The 22242-nt window shown below is 37.7% G+C and overlaps 1 protein-coding gene across 1 annotated transcript in view; it reads left to right on the top strand.

Moving 5' to 3' along the window:
* Positions 1–22242, top strand: part of gnal (guanine nucleotide binding protein (G protein), alpha activating activity polypeptide, olfactory type) — a 124798-nt gene that overhangs the window by 1859 nt on the left and 100697 nt on the right. The gene's annotated exons all lie outside the window — the stretch shown is intronic.

The following is a 22242-nucleotide window of genomic DNA, read 5'->3' as shown; positions in this document are numbered from 1 at the left end:
ATTACACAACAGCTGATCAGGCCAACATTTTGTGGTAGTATTAGGGAAGTGCTGTATCAGCATGGTGTAGTTTTTAGTGGTGCATGACTCCTGATTTAAACAAACTAACAAACTAACTTTGAAACTTCCTGTGTGGTGCATTCACACTCCGCTGAAACCAAACTTGCAGGCTTAGCATTTCAATAAACTGGCATTGATACATTAATTAATTTTAAAGTCTTGTATGACTTGCAATACAGTATATAAACAGTTAGTTTACCAAGTTACATGATTTTTTTTACCACTGTATGGTTCTTGATTCTTCTGTTGATTTTGTGGTAGTTTTAGGTATGTGCTGAATCAGTACGGTGTAGTTTTCAAAGTGGGGCATGACTTCCGATTTAAACGTAATTTTGAAACATCCTGTGTGGTACATTCACTTTAATAACTGAAATGCTTTGCTGAAACCAAACTAGCAGGCTTAGTGTTTTAATAAACTGGCATTAAGACATTAAATGCAAAATGAAAAACCACATACAAATAATGACTTTACATATATAAACAATTGGTCTGCCAAGTAACAGAATGTTATAGAGTAGGGCTGCAGCTATCGATTATTTTAGTAATCGAGTAGTCTACTGATTTTCCATCGATTAATCGGGTATTCGGATAATAAGTACTTTTTCTTTATTAAAGAGCAACTCTAAATATACAAGAGAAAATAAGACAGGTCTCTTAAAATGATCAACTAATTTGTTTCCTTTTTAGAAAAATTAACATTTATTGCTAAAATTGCATACATTAATATCTGTGAAAACTAAACCCATTTAGTACATTCCATTGCCATATTACATTCAAAATGCAATATAGGCCTAATACAAATGTATAAATAAGAAACATTAATAAAAATAGAAAGAATAATTTCAAAGGTAAACAACTAACTTCAGCTTATGCATGATGCATTTAGTTTATCTAAATTAGTTTTCGTGTCTTTTTTTACTATTAAATAGTAATATATTTGTCCACATAAAAATACAGAGTTAACCGGACTTTTATTTTGGCAGGTCGTCGGAAGACGCTTATTTTTTAGTGTGTTAGCTTCACTCATTAAAATGTTCTGAAATAAACTCTCAGAGCAGCTCTGGAGATGAAGTTCATGTGTTCATGTCCTTATTCAGCGCAGACGCAGACAAATTTATGAGCATCACGCGTGTAGCACGTTAAACTGTGCAGTTCATTCACGCAGACATGCAGAACAGACAGATGACATTTGTAAATAACAGGATTCGGCGTCCACAAGTCCGCATCTAGTTTGATGGACTCAATGCAGCCGGAAAACAAGTTTCACTCGCAAAATAGACTAAAACTAAGTAAAATAGCAGTTCACCATTTCAATAAGCTATCACTTATTTATCAGCATGAGAAATACGTGTGAGCGTGTGAAGTGAACAGATTAAAATGCATGTGTCTCACAGTGAATGCGCGAGACTTGAGAGCCCTGTAACATGAATAGAGTTTAACGGGCTGTGCGTCAGTAATAAAGGTCTGTGGGGAAACGCAGTGCTCCCTGTGTACTGTAGTTAAATGGATTAAACGAGGCTTCGAGGCAACACAAATTGCCTCTATGATTTTTTCTCTTCGAATTACTCGAGTTACTCGAGGAATCGTTTCAGCCCTATTATAGAGTACATTTATTACTCTTTAGTCATCTATTTATACCTTTTAACACAGCAGACCCAAGGCCAGAACTTTCAGTTTTATTATTTACAACTAATTATATGTTCACAGGTTTGTGTGGAGTTTCGTTGTTTTTAGGTTTACGGGTAGAAAATAAAGAGTTAGGAGATCATAAAACTAAATGCATTTGGCTGTGGTTTGTTTAAGGGTTGGGTTGGTCATGTTATAGTGTATCTGTCTCCATGACCTCACTCCTGTTTGCCCGAGGTCCGATGAAACCATTTTGGTCTGAACAGTTTCCATATTTGTCTCATGAACGTCAAAACAAATACATACTTGTATTTGAAAATATGTGCATTCATACTTATGGCTTGCTGTTCATGGGGAGATCTTGTGTATGCAAACTTTTACAGAAATAGTAATCACTATAGACTTAACGATGATCTACTGTACCAAGGTAACTAAAACAAAATTATTAAAAAAACATTTTTAAAATAATCCCTTGGCCTTGTGTTCACCTTGTAAAAGGCATGCCTTGATTACTTTAAAGCAGATTTTTTACTTAACTTACTACTTGCACAGAGGTGGGTAGTAACGCGCTACATTTACTTCGTTACATTTACTTGAGTAACATTTTGGAAAAAATGTACTTTTTAAGTAAAATTAAAAGTGTGTACTTTTACTCTTACTTGAGTAAATTTCTAATAGAAAATCTGTACTTTTACTTCGTTACATAACTTACATTGCGTGACGTTCCTTCGTTCCTTCATTTTAAAATATGCTTTTTAAAACGCGTTGTTTATTTCAAGGTTGTCGTCTCTTTTTAGGGGCATTCCCGAGTGATCGATTCTTTTGAGTCGATTCTTTTGAAAGCATTAATTGAACAATGGGCAAAACCACTTGAATAGGCTAATGAATCAGTTCAAATTATTTGTTCAGTTCGCAGCACGATCCGAATCATCTGAAGCAGGATTACTCACTCCTCGTAATGCGAAACTTAAGAACACGCAGAACACAAAGAGCGTTGGATGAAGTGGATATTAATCTATATCTATACAATCAAAACTGCAAATGTGTCATATTGTTTGCCAGCAATGATAATGCCCGCCATATGCGCGCACCCGCGCGACCTGTTCGTCAGACACAACATGCGCGTTACCTGTCAGACACAGAGACGTGGGCTTGCAGAAATATACATTTGAAGAACAGAAGGAAGAAAACTTGTTGATGGGCGTGTGGTTCACTGTTTACTGTTTGTTTACAAGTAAGAGCGTTTCACAACACACACGTGACACAACACGAGAAATCATGAGCTTTGTTCAAAACTGTGTATTTCATTGAAGAGAGCACTGCAGATGTTCTAGATCATCTTAGGAAATGCTCTGAGTTTAGTTCATGCTTTAGTTTGAAATGGTCTATTATTCTAAATAAGTTGTGTAAACTACATTGACATCAGGACTAGATGAAATTTACAGAAATGCTCATCTCTTCTGTGTTTGTCTATTCTTTAGTCTCTCTAGTATATTGCAAAGATATCTGCTTATGATAATTAAAAATATTGATTAAAATGTAATATTAAAATATTGGCGTTAATATTAATTTTATGTAGTAGGCCTATATAATCAGATACAAAGTAACTAAGTAACTAGCTACTTGAGTAGTTTTTTCATTGCATACTTTTTTACTTTTACTCAAGTAAATTTTAAAATAGTGACTTTTACTTTTACTTGAGTAACAATTTCTCTAGTTACTTGTACTTTTACTTGAGTAAAGATTTTGGCTACTCTACCCACCTCTGTACTTGCATTAAACATTTTTTATATTCTTGGCTGTTTGGTTCAAGTGTTTCAAGTGTTCAGACCTCTCTTATTTGGACAAAAACACGCTTTGCCAAAAAATACGAACGAAGATATTTCTATTGAATATTGAAAAGAAACTGAATATCAAGTATATAATCTTCTTAAGCACAACCTTGTTGTTTTGTGCAAGACAATAATCTTTTTGAATTCTGAATTATTTGTATGCAAGAACAGATAAGAAACAATATTTTAATAGTAATAAAAACATTTGAGAGTTTATTACAGAAGGCTTGCATTTCCGAGTTTGATGACATATAGCCAAAATACTTTGTATTTGGCGCTAGATGGGAATATGCACAGCCGTGTGTGTGTGTTTGTATGTATGTGTGTGTTTGCTTCTGTTACCTAATTAAAATCTCTTTCTATTGAGTTGAGCTGTCATGAGTTTTATATGGCTGATTCGATCAGAGTTCAAATTGGCAACAGCTGACATACAGAGGACACACACACACACACGCACACACACACACACACGCGCACGCGCACACACACACACACACGCACACACACACACATACACACATACACACAGCTCTCTTCTTTAGTGTTATTGGACTCCTTTTTTCTTGTCTGTCAGTATACAGCAGTAAATTTAAGAATGCTTTGAAGAGGCAGGTTTAGCTTTTAAATGATTGTTAATCTAGTTTGTTTGACAATGGAAGCTTTAGATGGTGTGTGAGTGTATAAACTGATATGATGGTGTGTGTATTTGGGCCGCAGTGCTTTCTCCATGAATTAGGCTCTTTATGTAATGGTATATTGATTTTTGTTAGTAAACATGCTGGCTTAGCACTGGACAGATAAGAGCGGACAGGGGCTGTCCATCCTGCTGAAGCATGTGCCAGAGAGCATGTTCAATTTTCCAACCCAGATGTACAGTGGTGGAAAGTTTGGGAACTCCTTGCAGAATGTGTGAAAATGTGAATAATGTTAACAAAATAAGAGAGATCATACAAAACGCATGTTATTTTTTATTTAGTAATTTCCTGCATAAGATATTTTACATAAAAGATGTTTACATACGTATAGTCCACAAGACAAAGACATAGGCTAGATAAAATTATTAAAATAATGGTTCAAAAGATTGGGAAACCTTGGTTTTAAATGTTTTTCTGTGTGTGGTTACCTGGATGATTTATGACTGTTTTTTTGTGCTCCAATGGTTGTTCATGAGGCCCTTGTTTGTTCTGAACAGTTAAACTGAGCGCTGCTCTTCAGAAACATCCTCCGGATGCAGATCCTGCAGATTCTTCAGTTTACCAGCATCTTTTGCATATTTGAACTCTTTCCAGCAGTGACTGTATGATTTTGAGGTCCATCTTTTCACACTGAGGACAATTGAGGGACTCAAACACAACTATTAAAAAAGGGTCAAACCTTCACTGATGCTCCAGAAGGGTCCATCTTTGCTCTTGGTTGTTTCTTGTTTTTGCAGGTACAACTTTAATTGTTTTGCTTATAGTCAATATGTCTTATGTACAGCTGCTTTGTAACAATGAAAATTGTAAAAAGCGCTATATAAATAAAGTTGAGTTGAGAGTTGAGATGGAGATTGCCTGAGCTGGGATGATCAGTCAAGTCCACAGGATCTCGCAGGAGGATTGCACATGAAGTCCACAGGATCTCACATGAGGATGGCACATGAAGTCCACAGGTTCTCGCAGGAGGATGGCACATGAAGTCCACAGGATCTCGCAGGAGGATTGCACATGAAGTCCACAGGATCTCACATGAGGATGGCACATGAAGTCCACAGGTTCTCGCAGGAGGATGGCACATGAATTCCACAGGATCTCGCAGGAGGATGGCACATGAAATCTACAGGTTCTCACAGTAGGATGGCACGTGACGATCAGCTGGTGTAATATGTAGTTTCCTCTGGATGGGTATACTGATGGTCCCGATGGGGACAGTCCACAGGTTCTCACAGGAGGATGACACCAGGTGGTCGAACTTGAGGCATCCCGAGATAGGGGAGGAGGGCAGAGAGAATAATTAGCGTGGCTGTTGTTCATTACTTTTAAACTTTGCTGAAAAGATGTGTGTTTTCCTACTGTGGTAGTCAATGGGGGGCAAAATCTGTCTGGTTATAAGCATTCTTCCAAATATATTTCACTGTGTTCATCAGAACAAAGACATTTATACAGATTTGGAACAACTCAAAGGTGAGTAAATTATGACAGAATTTTCATTTTTGGGTGAAGTATCCCTTTAAGAACCAAAGGTGCCTTTTAAACAGTTATTTTAATAATTTTTGCTTTTTTGTCTTGTGTACTATATCTAAACATATTTTGTGTAAAATATCCTCCTCAGGACATTAATAAATAAAAAATAACATGCATTTTGTATGATCTCTCTTGTTTTGTTAAAATTATTCACATTTTCACACATTCTGCAAGGGGTTCCTAAACTTTCGCACGCCACTGTATATGACTTATTTTTCTTTATCTGAACACAAACAATATTTTTATTAAATTTATTAAATTTTTATTTTTATTAAAATGGCATTATCTTAATTTGTATATAGTACTTAAAGGAGTCATGAATTAAGACATCAGTTTTAACCCAAGCTTTTGTTAAGTGTGTAATGGTTCTCGGGGGTGAGACAAGGAGACAGAGGACCCAAGTGCAGATAGGAGAGTGCAGATAGGATAAATTTGACAGGTGTTATGAGGTGGCGATCATAGAGTAAGTATCTCGACTGACTTTCTCTCATCTTCTTAAATGCGTTACTGAATTATGAGTGAGCGGCGTGTTTGCGTGTGGATCGCGTCATTTGCGCTTTGACTCAACATAAAATTACTTTAACACTTACAGCTAGTTTACGCCGCGATTTAAGTTAAAATATCGGCTATACGTGAGAATGCGCTTTCCTATTATACTCGTCGAGATACTTGGGAGAGAGAGTAAAATCTGTGCGGTAAATCTAAAATCGTTCAGTCTATGATGAATAAACTTACAGTTAATCCGTGAGTCACATGCATTACGAATCGTAGAGAATGATCCAATAGGATCAACCGCAATCCGTTTCACCACTAATAATGATTTATAATTCAATTGCTCTAGTCGGATTTTGAAGGCAATGTCAGGTTGATTTGTCATTCACCTTTCATGGCAACATCCCATTAGGAAGAGGAACCAGCTGCTAGACTGTTGCCAAGTTGCGTTTTTTTTTTGTCGGCTAGTTTTTAATGGCCCTTTGGCTGGTTTTGTACACACAGCATTCCTGATGGGAGTGTTCAGAACATGTTCTAACAGTTGCTTTCTTAGAATAAAAACTTGTCACTCACAACTAGATTGCAGATTTTAGTGTAATTTAATCTCTATATACTTCGATAATGTCTGAGGAAACATAAAGAAACCTTGAGCTGAGTCTGTGCCAAATCACGAGTTATCAGCTGTGCTTTTAAGAGGTGGCAATAACGGCGATCTAAAGGGGTCTTTTGGCACAAAATTATGTCATATTAAGACCGAGTCACTGTAAAAAACAACTAGTAAGATTTACTTAATTTATTTGTGTCATTTGTGCACATAAAAATTAAGTACAGTTTATTTAAAAAAAACGTGTGCAAAAATTGCACAAATTAACAAAAAATGAAGGTAATCCTATAGTTGTTTTTTTACAGTGTATGACACACTTTTTGTTAAGCGTAATTAGTAAAGGTGAGTGCTGATGGTAATGTTGTGCAAGACATGTGAGCGTTAACTGAGCGTTGAACATGCCGCTGTTTTTGCAGAAAAGTCTGTGACTGCGAGGTAAGACTGTCTCTATCTCACTCCGAAGGTTTTGAGGGGTTCTCATTAAATTCATCAGGTGCTATAAATAGTCGTTCATTTCAGTGCTGACTCACTGTGTTCTGATGTTTGACAGCCGTTACCAAATGTGAAAGGGAAAGTAAACATCCTCCTTTTAAAAACACACATAAAGGAGAAGTCTCATTTGAATCTACAGACAGATCTAAGATCTAATGCATGTTGAACTGCAAAACAAATTGAAAGCTTAATAAAACAGGCAATCCATAAAAATGTTCCTGATAATTATACCTTTATTTTAATTTGATCAGGTATGGGATATTTTGAGCAAAGCTCTTTAAAAATTAAACTTTAAGTGTACCTGGGCAATTCCGTGAAAATGTCAACCTTACCACAAAAAAATAAAGTTTTTACCAGCGGTTTTTACTATGGTAACAGCACAGATTTTAACATTTGGTGGTTCAAATACCCATGTGAGATCTCTCTTCAAATTTGTAAAGCATTTGTTTTATTTTTAGTGCATGATTTTTCATAGTCAGGTAAGTGCCATTTTCAGGATTGTCACATCCATAACGCTACATATTCCTCATAAATGGACACATGATTTGGACAACTATTTTATGTTCTATAAAGAGGAATCCCTTCTCCATTCATTGGGTATTATTGCTTCAGGATTGTGCATTTTATTTTACAGAAATCCTACAAAGTTTATTGTCTCCCAAAAACCGCATCCTTTTTGTCACATCCATAACGCATGTTTATTTCCCTTTTTTAAATATTTTTTTTTTCATAGACTGACATTTTTTGATGTTTAGTGTCATGGCTCTGCTTCCTTAGTCATGTTTTTCTTGGTCCTGTAGCAGAGCCATGACAAAGTCTTTGGTTATGTGTGGAGAGAAACATATTATTGTCCGTTTGACAATAATATACGTTCTCTCCAGTGTCTTGTCATTGGCCCCATTCCTCTTGTTTCCTCGTTATCTTTCCCTGAGTGTTTAATGTCCCACACCTGCCCCGTGTCGTTATCCCTCGTTTGTCTTCCCTATTTAAACCCTCATGTTTCTTTGTCCTGGGCTCGGTCATTGTGTTTGGTGCCTTGTGTACTGTGGTCTCGCGTGTTCTTGCTGGTGTTGCTACCCATGGTCCTGGTCCTGGTCCTGGTCCTGGTCCTGGTCCTGGTCCTGGTCCTGGTCCTGGTCCTGGTCCTGGTCCTGGTCCTGGTCCTGGTCCTGGTCCTGGTCGTGTTTTGTGAGTTTTGTTCATTGTATTATTTAAGACGTTTGGTCGTCTCTTTTAGTTTAGTTTTACTGTTCTTGTTTTCATTTTGCCCCCTCGTGGGAAGTCTTTTGTTTTCTGTTTGTTTCTTAGTTTAGTTTCTGTTTGATACCCCCTCGTGGGTTTTTCCTTTGTTTTGTTCATTTAATAAAAGGTATCTGTTAACCCCTTCACTGCCTGCCTGCTATTGGGTTCTTTCTGCCAGTTCGTGACAGTTTAGACTCTGTCAACAAGGGTTCAGTAAAATATAAACAGATGGTTCAATATATTAGTAACGAATTCATTCTCTGAGCATTTTTATGTCACGTCCATAACGCAAAATGTCACGTCCATAACGTTGGAATTGCCCACCTGTATTAATCGAACTTTGGGTGAGCTTGAAGTGATACTTTACCCAAAAATGAAAATTCTGTCACAATTTACTCAACTTTGAGTTGTTCCAAATCTGTATACATTTCTTTGTTCTGATGAACACAGATAAAGATATTTGGAAGAATGCTTATAACAGACAGATTTTGCCCCCCATTGACTACCATAGTAGGAAAACATACAATGGTAGTCAAAAGTGCCCCAGAACTGTTTGCTGTCCAACATTCTTCAAAATGTCGTCTTTTGTATTCAACAGAAAAAAAACAGTACTTGTGGTACAGTCAGCTCAGCTGCTGTTCAGCCGCGCTCCCAAAGCGCTGCTGGCAGCGCGAACTGCCGTAAACACTAGTGCTTATGCGCGAGGAGGTGCATTTCAATGTTTCAACGCCCGTCTAGTGCGTGTTTAAATAGAAAAACAGGAGCAATGTGGTAAAATCACATTGTCTATGAATGGCCGGGCCGGTCACTGGCTCACAGCACGCACATACTTTGTGCAGTTATTGCCGTGTTCTGTACAGTAATGAAAACAGGTCGCACTACAACAAAATTTGCACTCACACAAATGCTCCCAAATATATTTTGAGGTCCCACAGTTTAAATTTAGGGAGCATATGCGACTAAAATGGTAGCAATTTCGAGCCCAGCACTCCATCATGCAAATTGCGTAAGCAAATCGTGCCACGAGATCTCGTCACACCCCTAGTAAATACGTTATCTCCTTTGGCAAAGATGCGAATATGTGACAACATCTTAGCCCTGTATCAGTCGCCGTAATGCTTGGAAAGAGAGGGGTGGAGTGAGCCGTTGGTCACTCCACCTCTAGATGCAGCTAAATTTCATACGCTGGACCTTTAAGTAAAATAGAAATGAATACAAATGAGATGCACTTTTCAATGAAGCGTTATAATGTCATATGAATGGCTTTGCTGAAAAAATACATAAAACATGTAATAAACAAAAAAAAAACTAATTTACTCACCCTTATGCTATATAAAGCTATAAATATTTTGTCTGTTCCTATCTTTGTAATGCTATTTAATAGTGACTGTTTTTAAAGCTCCAAAAAGTGCATATATCCATCATAAAAGTAAGCTATGGGCTAATTAAATGTCTTTTGAAACAAAATGATACATTTGTGAGTAAAAATTATTCATGTTGTGAGCTTATTTATGTATTCACTACATTCAATATGGCTTTCTGTGGTTGTGTTGGTTTTACCCATGACATACACTATCATTACTGTAAAGTCAACACGAAAGGAACAATTTGAAATTGCCCCTATTTACTTCCATAATACACATTTCTGGTTGTATTGTGTACAATAGCTTGTTTGCACATGACGTCGTGTTAACTGCTTTGCTGTGGTGCGAAATACAGATGGAGGGCAGGAAGTGATTTTCTTCAAAGCACTATCACAAACTCAAAATGGCTGTTTTGCACTGTTTATGTTTGCTTAAATCGATCAAACTGAGAAACCGCAAGGAGCTTTTATTGTGCAACAAAAGTTGCTATTTATAAGGAGAAAATTTCAAGAAATTGATTGAAAAAAGCAGCTTTGTAGGGCTCCTGTGATGACCTAAACTATGGTAAAAAGTTAATATCAAAAAGTTTTAAATGCAGCAATCATTTTGACAGGTTTTTTGACAAATTAAATATAAAGATGCCTTTAATAACATAAATGACATTATATTTACAAACGATTAAACTAAATTGCCTGTTTGTGACATTTGAAAGTAGTTTCTTACCTTAAAACCGAAAGTAAACTCATGGAAACTACTAAAATATTTCAAATTCACATTTCATGTCCAGTTTTTTTTCTCATGTGGCAAGTAACGTGTAATAAGCGGGATAATGTAGAAGCAGCCAGCAGGGATGATAATGTCTTTGATGTGCCCTGGGCACGGACGTATCAAAGCCCCCCTGGCATCACATATTTTATGAGAACAGTGTTGCACCTATACCCAAATACACAGGGAGACAATACTTAGGAGCGATTCGCACAGAACGCATCTTTGTGTCTAAAAACACATGATACAGCGTTCAGGAATGATTTGAAAAAGTGCAGCGCCAACCGCGAGGGTCTCGTGGCACTTTTTTGATAACAGAAATTGCCATATGCCAACTTGCTATTGTCAACTGCTTTGGAACAGACTTATTTCAGCTTGACACAGCGTATTAAAACCATGGCGCTTATGTGAGAGACGCTGTCAGTACACGATCCGGGATGCCTGCACGATCCGTTCTGCGCATGCGCGTAATTACGTAGTAGAAAACGTCACAGTTTCCCTACACTATTTGTATCATGCATGCGAAGAAACACTTGACGGCCAGGCGGCACAACTGGCAGCATATTTTTGTAGGCTACATTGTGTTTTTCATTTAACAGGTCACGGCGGGTCTATTTTGATGTTTTTAAATGTAGCTTACGCTATGCATTACGATGTGTTTATGTGGTTGCCAATCCAAAATAATAAAGGAGTTGTTACATGAACATACACGATTTTGGTGGAATTTGACATGTGGAATAAAGTCTTGAGTCTTTCTGTCACTGCAAACCTTCAGTTTCCTCCATACTCCCCTTCGAGATTCATTGCTGTATGGCATTAGGCCACCTTAACTTGCCGTGTTTCGATCTGAGGTCAGTAGTATTGTCAAAGACGGTTTGTGTCATTTTTTTATTAAAAGCTGCTAATAATAGTTAACTTTAAAGGAACAATACGGCATTTTTAGGAGGATCTATTGACAGAAATTCAATATAATATACAAAACTATTTCTTCAGAGGTGTATAAAGACCTTACGTAATGAACCATTAAATTTGTAATACCTTAGAATAAGCTATTTATATCTACATACAGAGCGGCCCTACATACATTGAATTTGCGCCATGTTTTGTACAGCAGCCCTAAACGGACAAACAACTCTACAATGCGCGTTTTCTCTTCCTCTCCGCTGCAGTATCGTGGTGAAACGGATCGCGGGAAGATCCGTGATCTGTATGGATCGTGCTCTCCGGTGCGGAACGCATGTGACCCACGGATTAACTGAAAGTTTATTCATCATTGAGTAAAAGAATAAAACGCACTATCGCTCGCTCTCCAGTTTCAGCTCCAACACGCTCTCGATCTCTCTCAAGTATCTGGACGAGTACAAAATTAAAACGGTTCCAGATAAACAATGACGCTCAAAACTGCTCCGTCACACAGCTAATATTACAACAACAACATATCTTGGTATGTTAGTATTTTACTCACATACTGATCCGAATCAAAGCAACCTCCTCGGAGGTGATTTTTAGACGATCTTTCTCTCCAACGTCTCTCTCTGCTGGAAAGTATCTCCATAGATGAGTACATATCTGCTAAAAGCCTTAGTCCTAATGTGTCTCTGCTGTAAAGTCTTTATAATATTAACCCAGGTCCTAGCTCCTGCCTGACTTTTATCCTTCTTTTTATACTTAAAATCCACAGACCTTTTATTTTATGTAATACATAAATCATAGCTCTTTCTACAGTCTTTCTAATGCCTGCAAAATCTCTTCCCTGCATCAATATGAGAACGACATCTTTTTGTACTATGGTGCCCACCGTCGTGTTTGGACTGAGCGATTTGTGGCAAATCTATAATACAACGCTAGTGGCCGTTGTTAATAAGAACTGCGCCTTTAAATTGAGTAATTTTGTATTAGTATGGGTCTATATAGGCTAATATATCTATCTATATAATCTAAATGAGGAAAATAATCCCTTCAATGGTGTTTACAGAAGACAATAAGGAACATACTATGCATTTCTGCCTAGACTATCTGCACTTACATGAAGAAAGAACTACAAACAAGTCAGGGGAAACGTTACAGAGTAATTCAAACTGACAATGGAAATGACTTGAAAGAACGCATAGTGTGCACACAGAAGTGAGAAGCATTTAACATAATCTTAATAAAAAAGTTGGTTTTAATTTAGCTGCGAGGTATCTTTCATGATTTCCTCAGAGAAAACTCTTCCACAACGTAATCCAAATCCAACTGTCTGACATTCAATGGCCATTAAAGACAGTGAACTGAGATGTCTTTGACACATTTCTGTGGTTTTAAACTCGTGTTGTTATTTTGCCTTCGACTGTCTTTCAACACGTGACTTCGGCACGCTTATATTACACAGTGTTTTTTTACACACCTCTAGATGTCCCTCTCAACAGTGCGGCATGCATTAGGATTATTTATTTGATTTATTCGCTATGGTTAATACTTCACAACTGCAAAAATAATCACTTTATTCCACAGTATTCAGCGCTATTTTATTGAGAATATAAAATAAATTAAAAATGTACAAATATTACATTTGCCAGTGCCCCCTGCTGGTCTAGTGCTATTTTATTGAGATATAAAATAGATTAAAAATGTACAAATATTAAATTTTTAGGGCCCCCTGCTGGTCTAGCAGTTATTGCGAAATAAGCCCCGACAGTGTGATCAGGACCTGACACGAACAACTGGCTGCCTGTACATTATCCCTTACTTAACATATTTATTCCGTCATCACATAGTTTTTAATTGCAACTTCAGACCACTCTCACTTCTACTCTCTGAATTCTATATTATAATACAGTTTATTGCTCAATAAAGCAATTCTCATTTACATGTTTTCTGTTTCTGTTGTCAGTTCTGATTTATAACATGACATCGTCGGATAAAATCACTACACACACATTGAAGAGTGGAGATTTTTGGCGTTATTCTTTCACATCCTCTGTCTGGGAAACCATGTGCTTATTAACAGGCGAACTGTGTTCATGTTTCTACATCCAAACACCCAACAAACACATTTATGTTGTGACCATGTTGGTGCCACGTTCCATGGAATGCACACCTGCAGATCTCAGCGGAATTACGTGGATTTTAGCGCTCGTCGTTGACAAGTTATGACGTTACACACACAACGTGAGAGCATACTAGTATGTTGTGACAGATTTTTCAGCCTAAGGACGAATGATTTGAGACGTTTAAAACTAAACTAACGCAGTGTTCGCCCCTGTTCATTAGCAAAACAAACAGCTTGCAGCTGAACATATTAACTCACATAATGTATTAACATGCATACAGCTAAACTCCAAGTGCCCATTTGCCAAATAACATATAAATATAGAGTAAGTTTAACACTGGCTTTGAATGTTCTATTCAGCCCGTGACTGACTTAGCTCCCTTCGCTATCATATGCTAACGTTATCCAACTATATATACGGTACATGTACGTCAATTCAGACTGTTGATAAATATTACTTACATCGGCAACTTTGTCTCGTTCAGTTGGTCTCGATCCCTCTTGAGGAACAACTTGAAGCTAATCCTGCTTGTGCTGTCCCAGGTTGATAAAGTACTCAATGTGCTTGAAGTGATTCGTGCAAACAAGCAGGTTTTTACTTATGGTTTCTGAGGGATTTCCACTAAAAATAAAATAAATCCACTCCTGTCTCTTCCGAGGTTAGGACTCTGTGCAGCGACTACATTGCATGTTGTCCACGAACTTTAGCCATGGCATCACGTACACCGCTGTCGCTTGTGAAAACAACAATGGCGGCAGCGCCGTGGGTGGAATTGTGTACATTAAGGGGCGGTAATATTATAATAAGAGCCTGCGTCTACGTCACATCAGGAGCGAAATCTGAAAGGCTCGATTTCTTACATGCTTGCAGAGAAAGGCTCACCAAAACAAAGTTACTGGGATCTTGTTTTTTACATTTTCTGGGTTGCTAGATGCACCGGGGACCCGATTATAGGACTTAAACACAGAAATTTTTTGACTTTCATGCAATGGGTCCTTTAAATCTCCCAAATGTTATCGAAAAAAAACATGCCCAAAAACAGCAAAGTTATGAGCATTTTCTAAGCATTTGAGCTGCAAGTCTCGTTATGATTACCTTGTTAAATTGTATTGATTCAGTAATTTTTTATCTAGTTTGGTGACAGAAATCAAAAGCAATACTCACGTATTCTTCCGATGAATCAGAGCGGACTCTTGTCCGACAAGACAGCCCAGCTGTCGGCTGAAATTTAAAAGGCTGATATTCGCGCTTCTGTACAGTGACGGTTAAATGTTGTTTGCTTGTTGTAAAAAAGCAATGGTCTCGAAGGCAGGTTAAAAGATAACTTTGTGACAACGTTGTGACAACTTCATACAATGTGGAAACATCAACCTTTTGATCACGTTGTTACAACGTGTGCTTAAAAGGTTGGCTACATTGTGACAACGTTGTGTGTTTGCTGGGCAGTAGATAAGAGTGTCAGGATTTGGAAACATTGTTTTGTACTCTTTCATTTTCGTACAGTGAATTGAATGTGCTGCTGTGTTGGGGAAGATTTTTGATGTGGCAGCAAAAATGAACCGCTGGTAATGTTCTCTGTAGGCTGCCCTAGTGCTTGGAATGATGTTGAGTCTGTAGACTATGCTCCTACAATTAACCTTGGTTATCACATTTACATTTAGTCATTTAGCAGACGCTTTTATCCAAAGCGACTTACAAAGTAGGGGAAAACAATAGAAGCAATATGTCCAACAAAAGAACAACGATGCATAGGTGCAATAAAACTGGTCTCAGTTAGCCTACCACAGTATACGAAGCTAAGAATATCAATTTTGGGGGGGGGGGTAGGAAAGTAGAAAAGCAGTAGAAGACTGTACTAATGGGTCAGATGTTGACGGAAGATATGTTTATTTAGCCGATTCTTAAATGAGAGGTTTCTTTCTACTTTTACACAAATGTAATATAAATCTTAGGGGTACACAGAATGTGTCTGTGAAGTTTCACCTCAAAATACACCGCAGATCTTTTATTATACCATGCCCTAATTGCCCAGTTTTGCATGTGAGGAGAAACGCGCTGTTTTGGTGTGTGTCTCTTTAAGTGCAAATGAGCTGCTAGTCTCCACCCCCTTTTCACAGAAAACTCAGCCAGGGCTGTGAGCCTGTGCTTCCATCGACAAAAGAAGGGTAGCATAAAGCGAATGAGAAACGCTGTTTCCGTCTTTAAACACCAAACACATTGTTTTCTATAAGCAAACCTGTTTCCCCCGAGGCCATTCGTGAAGGTATTCAGTCCGCTTGGTCCGGTCTCAAACACTTTCGTGGGTGTGACCCGCTATCGTGTCCCGGTGTTTGACGGGTGAAATAACAAAACGGGAGGGTGGCGGAAGATGGGTGTGAAAAACGGGAGATTCACGAGTTCGCCTATGCAGATAGTAATGATAGCAAGGGTAGGTAAGGTATGCATATTTGGCGTGCTGTCCAGGGAGGGGGCTCCGAGCTCGCCGGTTCCTTCTGAACCCGGAACACTCTCCCCCTGATAGGGGCGAGTGCACCGAGCTCGGAAACGGCCCGAACGGTCCCAGAGCTCACCTCCAGGGGTCCTGCTGTAGAAAGCAAGTTCGGGGAGAGGATCTGGGGTGGTTGAGGGATGTTGAATTACTTGTAGAGATTACGCAGGTAAGATTTCTGGTCTATTTATGAGAAGGCTCGCTAGAGCTGATATGGTAGATGTCGTGATTGCTGACAGCGAACCAGCAGAGTTTGATTATATGCTCCGGCTTCTCCCGAACTTTGTTAATAGAACATCATTTCTAACAGGTGTGTTGACAGGTATGTCTATAAGCGAACGGACTCCTAACAAACGCGTCACGTTATCCATATGCGAAAGGATGACAAACCAGTTGTGTAATTAGAAAACCAAACACACTGCTTTCTATAAGTGAATGTACCCATGACAGACCCATCGCGTGTTTACAGACCATACACACTTCTTTCTATAAGCAGAGGTGTAAAGAGTACCTGAAAACCATACTTAAGTAAAAGTACAGATACCTTGCAGAGAAAATGACTCCATTACAAGTTACAAGTCACCAATTTCAAAACGACTTGAGTAAAAGTCTTCGAGTATCTGATTTGAACAGTACTTGAGTATTTTACTCATACTGAATGTAGGCTCAAAGCAGCACTAGTCCTCAACACTTAAGAGACACGTCAGTGAAAAACTAGAAACAGTTGATTTGTGAGGTGAGCAATCGCATTTATTTTCTTAAATCATAATAAGACTGAACACCTCAAAATTGCAACAAATCATGGTCGACACCATAACCTACGTCATTACAAACACCCTAAGTCTCATTTAAGCTCAAGTGCTCATAAGTAAACCAAAGTCCTTCAAAAAGGTCTCTTCAATATAACAGATAAATAAAATAATGTTAAGTAGAATTAAAAAGTCAAAGCCTTTTTGCACTGGACATGCTGGTTTGGGCCTCATGGCCAGCTGCAGTCATGTCCTCATTTCACATACACTGTTAGCCCTTACCTGCCATTTCTACAGTAATATACTGTATTGGCAACACTGTTGCCTGCTAGTTACTGTAGGTGTTTTACAGTAAACTACTGCAATGGCTGTTTGAAGATACATTATAAAGAATCTATTAACGCACTTAAGTCACACAGTCTTAGATGAACACGTGTAAATAACAGATGAACACAATAAATCTGTCAAGATTTCACCAGAGGAGAATTAAACACAAACATCAATAACATCTTCACATATTACAGACACCACTTTCACTTTATTTCTGTCATCTGTGTAAGATCTTATTGAGATTTAACTCGAGTTCATAGTGGTTCAATTATGTTTTAAGTCACCATTATGGCGATCAGTGTTTGCTTTGGTTGGACTCTTTGACTTTCTTGTAGCTTTAAAATGTACACTTATACAATAACACTGAAAGGGACTTTACAGGAACCGCAACTTTATGTTTGCTTAGTAACTGAAGATACATCTGAAAGAATTCAATCATTAAATAATAATAATATAGCATTTAAGATTTATTAAGATATGTTTGGTAAAGTGATTACATGTTATAATGGAAAGATCTCTGTCAGAAAATCTTTCTTTGCAATTGAGACACAGTTAGACACTTGACATACAAACCTCATCAATGGTGACAAACAATCATGAATGAGTTTTGTACTATGTACCCAGCATGCATTGCAGCATGAAGCTGTTCAGTTGATTGTCACCATTGTTGAGATTCATATGTGGATTGTTCATTTCTCTGTGTCCGACTCATTCTATAGGTTAATATTTTGTCTATATAGTGTGAGAGCACTTTTGAAAATTGAAATACTATACATTCTTTTTACTGGTTTACATCACTTCATGGCAATAGTCCCACCACATGGTCAAATTTTGAGCAAACATGTTTAGAGCACATTTAGGAAGAGTTAGTTTTAAAAATAAGAGCTTTTGTAGATGTGTGACCTACAGTAACTAGCTGGCAACAGTGTTGCCAATATATTACTGTAGAAATAGCGGGTAAGGGCTAACCGTGTATAAACCGCCAGCGATTGACATCTACCTGATACTGCACTCATATTCATATAAAGAAGCCATGTTGACAAGTTTTTGTAAGTTAGGGCAAAATCCACAAGATTGTAGTACCTTCATTGCCCTGTAAATAGCAATATTAATTATAAGATAGGTGCCATGCAAAATGTAATGTGTAACTGCATTAGTCATTACAAATGTAGTGGAGTAAAGAGTACATATACTTGTTCAAAAATGTAGTTAAGTAGAGAGTAAAAGTTGCTAATATCTTTAATACTCAGTACAACTACAAAGTAGCCAAAAAGATACTTAAGTAAAGTAACTAAGTACATTTACTCCAATACTTTACACCACTGTCTATAAGTGAAGATATTCAAGACAAACGCATCGCGTTTTCTCTATGTGAAAGTAACGTTACACAGGACAATCCCGTTGCGTGTTTACAAGCCATACATATTGCTTTCTTTGCGTGAATGGACAAACGTTTCACAATGACGTTTTACCTACTTTTAAGTTGTCACAGGTCCCTGAGGTCCTTAAATAACGGTATTTACAATGTCTTTATTTGCAGCTTTGCCTCGTTCAAAGCAGCAAACTCGGCTGGTTCATGGCCAGACCTGATGGTAGAGTGGAGAATGGGAAGCAGTGACCTAATAAGAGCTGAGATGATAGAGCTGGATAAAGACGCGGTCACCTGACACGTCTTCACCACAAAATTTCAAATGCTATTCAAATGATAATCTTAAAACTATAAATTTACCTTATTAGTAAGTTTATTTATTTTTATTTAACCTTGCAAGCTCTGTGGAGCTTGTGCAGAGGCAGCAGCTTTTTCCAGAGGGGAACTGGAATCCCCTGTTTTTTTTCTCAATTAGAGTTTTGGGTTCCTCGCCACCGTTTGCATACTGTTCTTTTGCACTATTTGCCTGGCTTGGGGGGGCTGCTTTAGAATTTTAAAGTTTTACTTAATTAATATTGCATATAAGAATTTATAGTCTGTTATATTTGACCTGTACCTCTCCTTTATCTTAAATGTTTGCTCTCACTGTGTGTGCGTACTTGTTTGTGTACGTGTGTGTGTGTGTGCGTGCGCGTCCGTGTGTGTGTGTCTATGTCTATGTGTGTTAGTACGTGTGCATATTGTGTGTATGGAGTGTTTTGTATGTGGGTATGTCTATCTTCTGTGTTTTCACCTTTTTCTTGTTTTTACAGGTACAACTTTAATTGTTTTGCTTATAGTCAATATGTCTCATGTACAGCTGCTTTGTAACAATGAAAATTGTAAAAAGCGCTATATAAATAAAGTTGAGTTGAGTTGAGTTCAGCCTGGTGGATTTCCATTGAAAACAAAATAAATCCATTGCTCTCCTGTCAGGCTGGGAACAGTGTTCTGTGCTGCTCTGTGCAGCCAAGAACAGAACTTAGCATGCTTTGCTCTGCTTTGCTTACTTTTGCGTTGGTGTCGGAACTAATTCACATATGTCGCTTGCAAAAACAAAAATAGCGGAAGCGCCATGGGTGGACACGTTCAGAAAAGGGGGCGGTAATATTATAATAAGAACGACTACCTACGTCAGAAAGCGAGCAAAATCTGAACGGCTTGTTTTCTCACAGGCTTGCAAAGATAGGCTCACATAAACAAAGTCACTGGATTGTCATTTTTCCACGTTTTCTGAGTTGGTAGATGCACCAGACACCCGATTATAGCACTTAAACATTGAAAAAGTCAGATTTTCATGAAATGTCCCCTTTAAAGACAACTACAAAATCCGCTGATCTTGTGGCAAGAGGGAGATCATTCCAGAGTCGTGGAAAACATCCGGAGGAAGTGCGTGAGAGGGATTTTTTCCCTTTGTGGGACGGCACCACAAGACGTTGTTCGATTGCAGAGCGCAGGGATCAGAAAGGTTAGCCCCTTTCAGAAGCATCACGTAATCGAGAGGAGAGGATGACGTTGTGATTTTCTGTTTATCCTGTCTGAACCAGTAAAGACTTTCCTCCATCTCGTCCATTCTGCTTTTCACTTTTTACCTTCATCAGAATCATGTGACTGCAAACAAGCTATTCACATGTGCATGCTATTCCATATATATATATTGTAGAATCTTTTAGCAAAATGTAATAACTTTGCCTTTCAATCACTGTTGTTCATTCAATTGCATTCAATTTCAGTAGTAACTTTATAGAGCACAGTCATGACCAAAAGTATTGTACATCACTGGGTTCAAAAGTTACAGCCGTTTGAAAAATGTATTTTTGAACTGTTGGTGGCACTATAGAGTGAGTGCTAGAGACCCCATATTAGGTCACATGACTTATGAGTATGGTTTTAAAGACACCCCAACATTAAACACCCCAAAGGACACTCACTTTCAGATAAACATAAAAAATATGAATGAGGGAATGATTAAATGAGATCACTTACACTCACAATTAAGTAAATGTTAAAAACTGTAAAATATTTGACTGCATGGCGGCAGTGCAAAACACATGCTTCTTACCTTATGATACTCTTAACTAGTGCTGGGCAACGATTAACATTTTTAATCACATGATTTTTCTGTGATTAATCTCGATTAATTGCATTGTCAAGCGTAAAATTCAATATTGAATTCAAAAGTATTGTATTGTGCACTTTTATTTTAAAAGTACTGCTATATGAACAAAAGTGCAATAAGATTTGATTTACAAACACTTTAAACAAGTAATGTGCTTTTTTACAACAGTATTTCCTTTACACAGTAGCAGTTAACAATTTTAACTTAAAATATTTATTGTAAATCTCAAAATATGAAACCAAAGCTATCTGCCACTGCCAGGGCATTGACGTTTTGTCTAGTTTGATATAGAAAAACAAGTTATAATGATTATTGATTTTATTGCTTATACATAAACTCTCTCTCAACACTCTTTCAACACAGTGTAAAGTGGACTGTATTTTAAGTCTATTTAAAGCACATCTTTAACAACTAAGTTATTGTATGTAACTGTTTTCTTTATCTTAACAACTCATATAAGGAGAACACAATACCTTTAATATGAGTGAGTGTTTTGGGCCCATCATTTGTTGTTTGATGAACATTATAAACCGAGATCTTTAGAATGCTGCTGCCCCATTAAGAGCGGTCTATACAGATATACGGATATAATATACTGTGACGTGTCGGTTTTGTTTCCCAGCTGTTTACGTTTATGAAACGGACTACTTTTACAAGGATCCTTACTCATATGGAGTATGAGTATTTATTTGTCCGTTTCAGAGTAAGAAGACGTGAAAGAGAACTCTTTCTAGTAGTTTGCTCTTTGACTCTCCGCATGCATGTTTAAACAAGTTTTCTGCATTAGGTTCATACTGCATATAGTAATATACGCAACACAATTTGTTATCGTTGCTAACGGTCGACCGATATGCGTTTTTCAGGGCCGATGTCGATATCGATTATTACAGATCAAGTAGACCGATAACCGATATTTCGAACCGATATATATGTCTACATAAAAATGAAAAATATGTTCAAAATTAAGAATAACAAGAGCTCTGACAAAAACTTTGCCCCAAAACAATGGTTTCTACACATTTACTATAGTGACACCATGGTAAACAGTAAGGACAGATATAAACCAGGGCTCTAGACTAACTTTTTGCACTGGTTGCACTGGTGCGCCTAACTTTTTTTCTTAGGTGCACCAGTACAAAAGTTAGGTGCACCCAAATTTTCGACCGCATCGCATTTAACACCGCAGTTTTACCAGTTCACTTTTTTTTAAATCGCTGTCCATATAGGCAAAATTGACTTGTAAATGATTAACTAACAAATCTGGTCAACATAAAGTTCTTTATTTGAAGCACAATTCTACACAATTCTACACTTGTTCAGTAAGCATTCGCAATATTCCAGTCCTGGACGCAACGTCTCAGCGGCTTCCTCTCTCGGTTCCCAGCCGGTCTCTCTCTTTCTCCCGTCTCCGGTTGTC

Source organism: Triplophysa rosa, linkage group LG23 (genome assembly GCF_024868665.1).
Source record: "Triplophysa rosa linkage group LG23, Trosa_1v2, whole genome shotgun sequence".
In the NCBI taxonomy this organism is placed as follows: domain Eukaryota; kingdom Metazoa; phylum Chordata; class Actinopteri; order Cypriniformes; family Nemacheilidae; genus Triplophysa; species Triplophysa rosa.
This window is presented reverse-complemented; position numbering and strand designations above follow the sequence as displayed.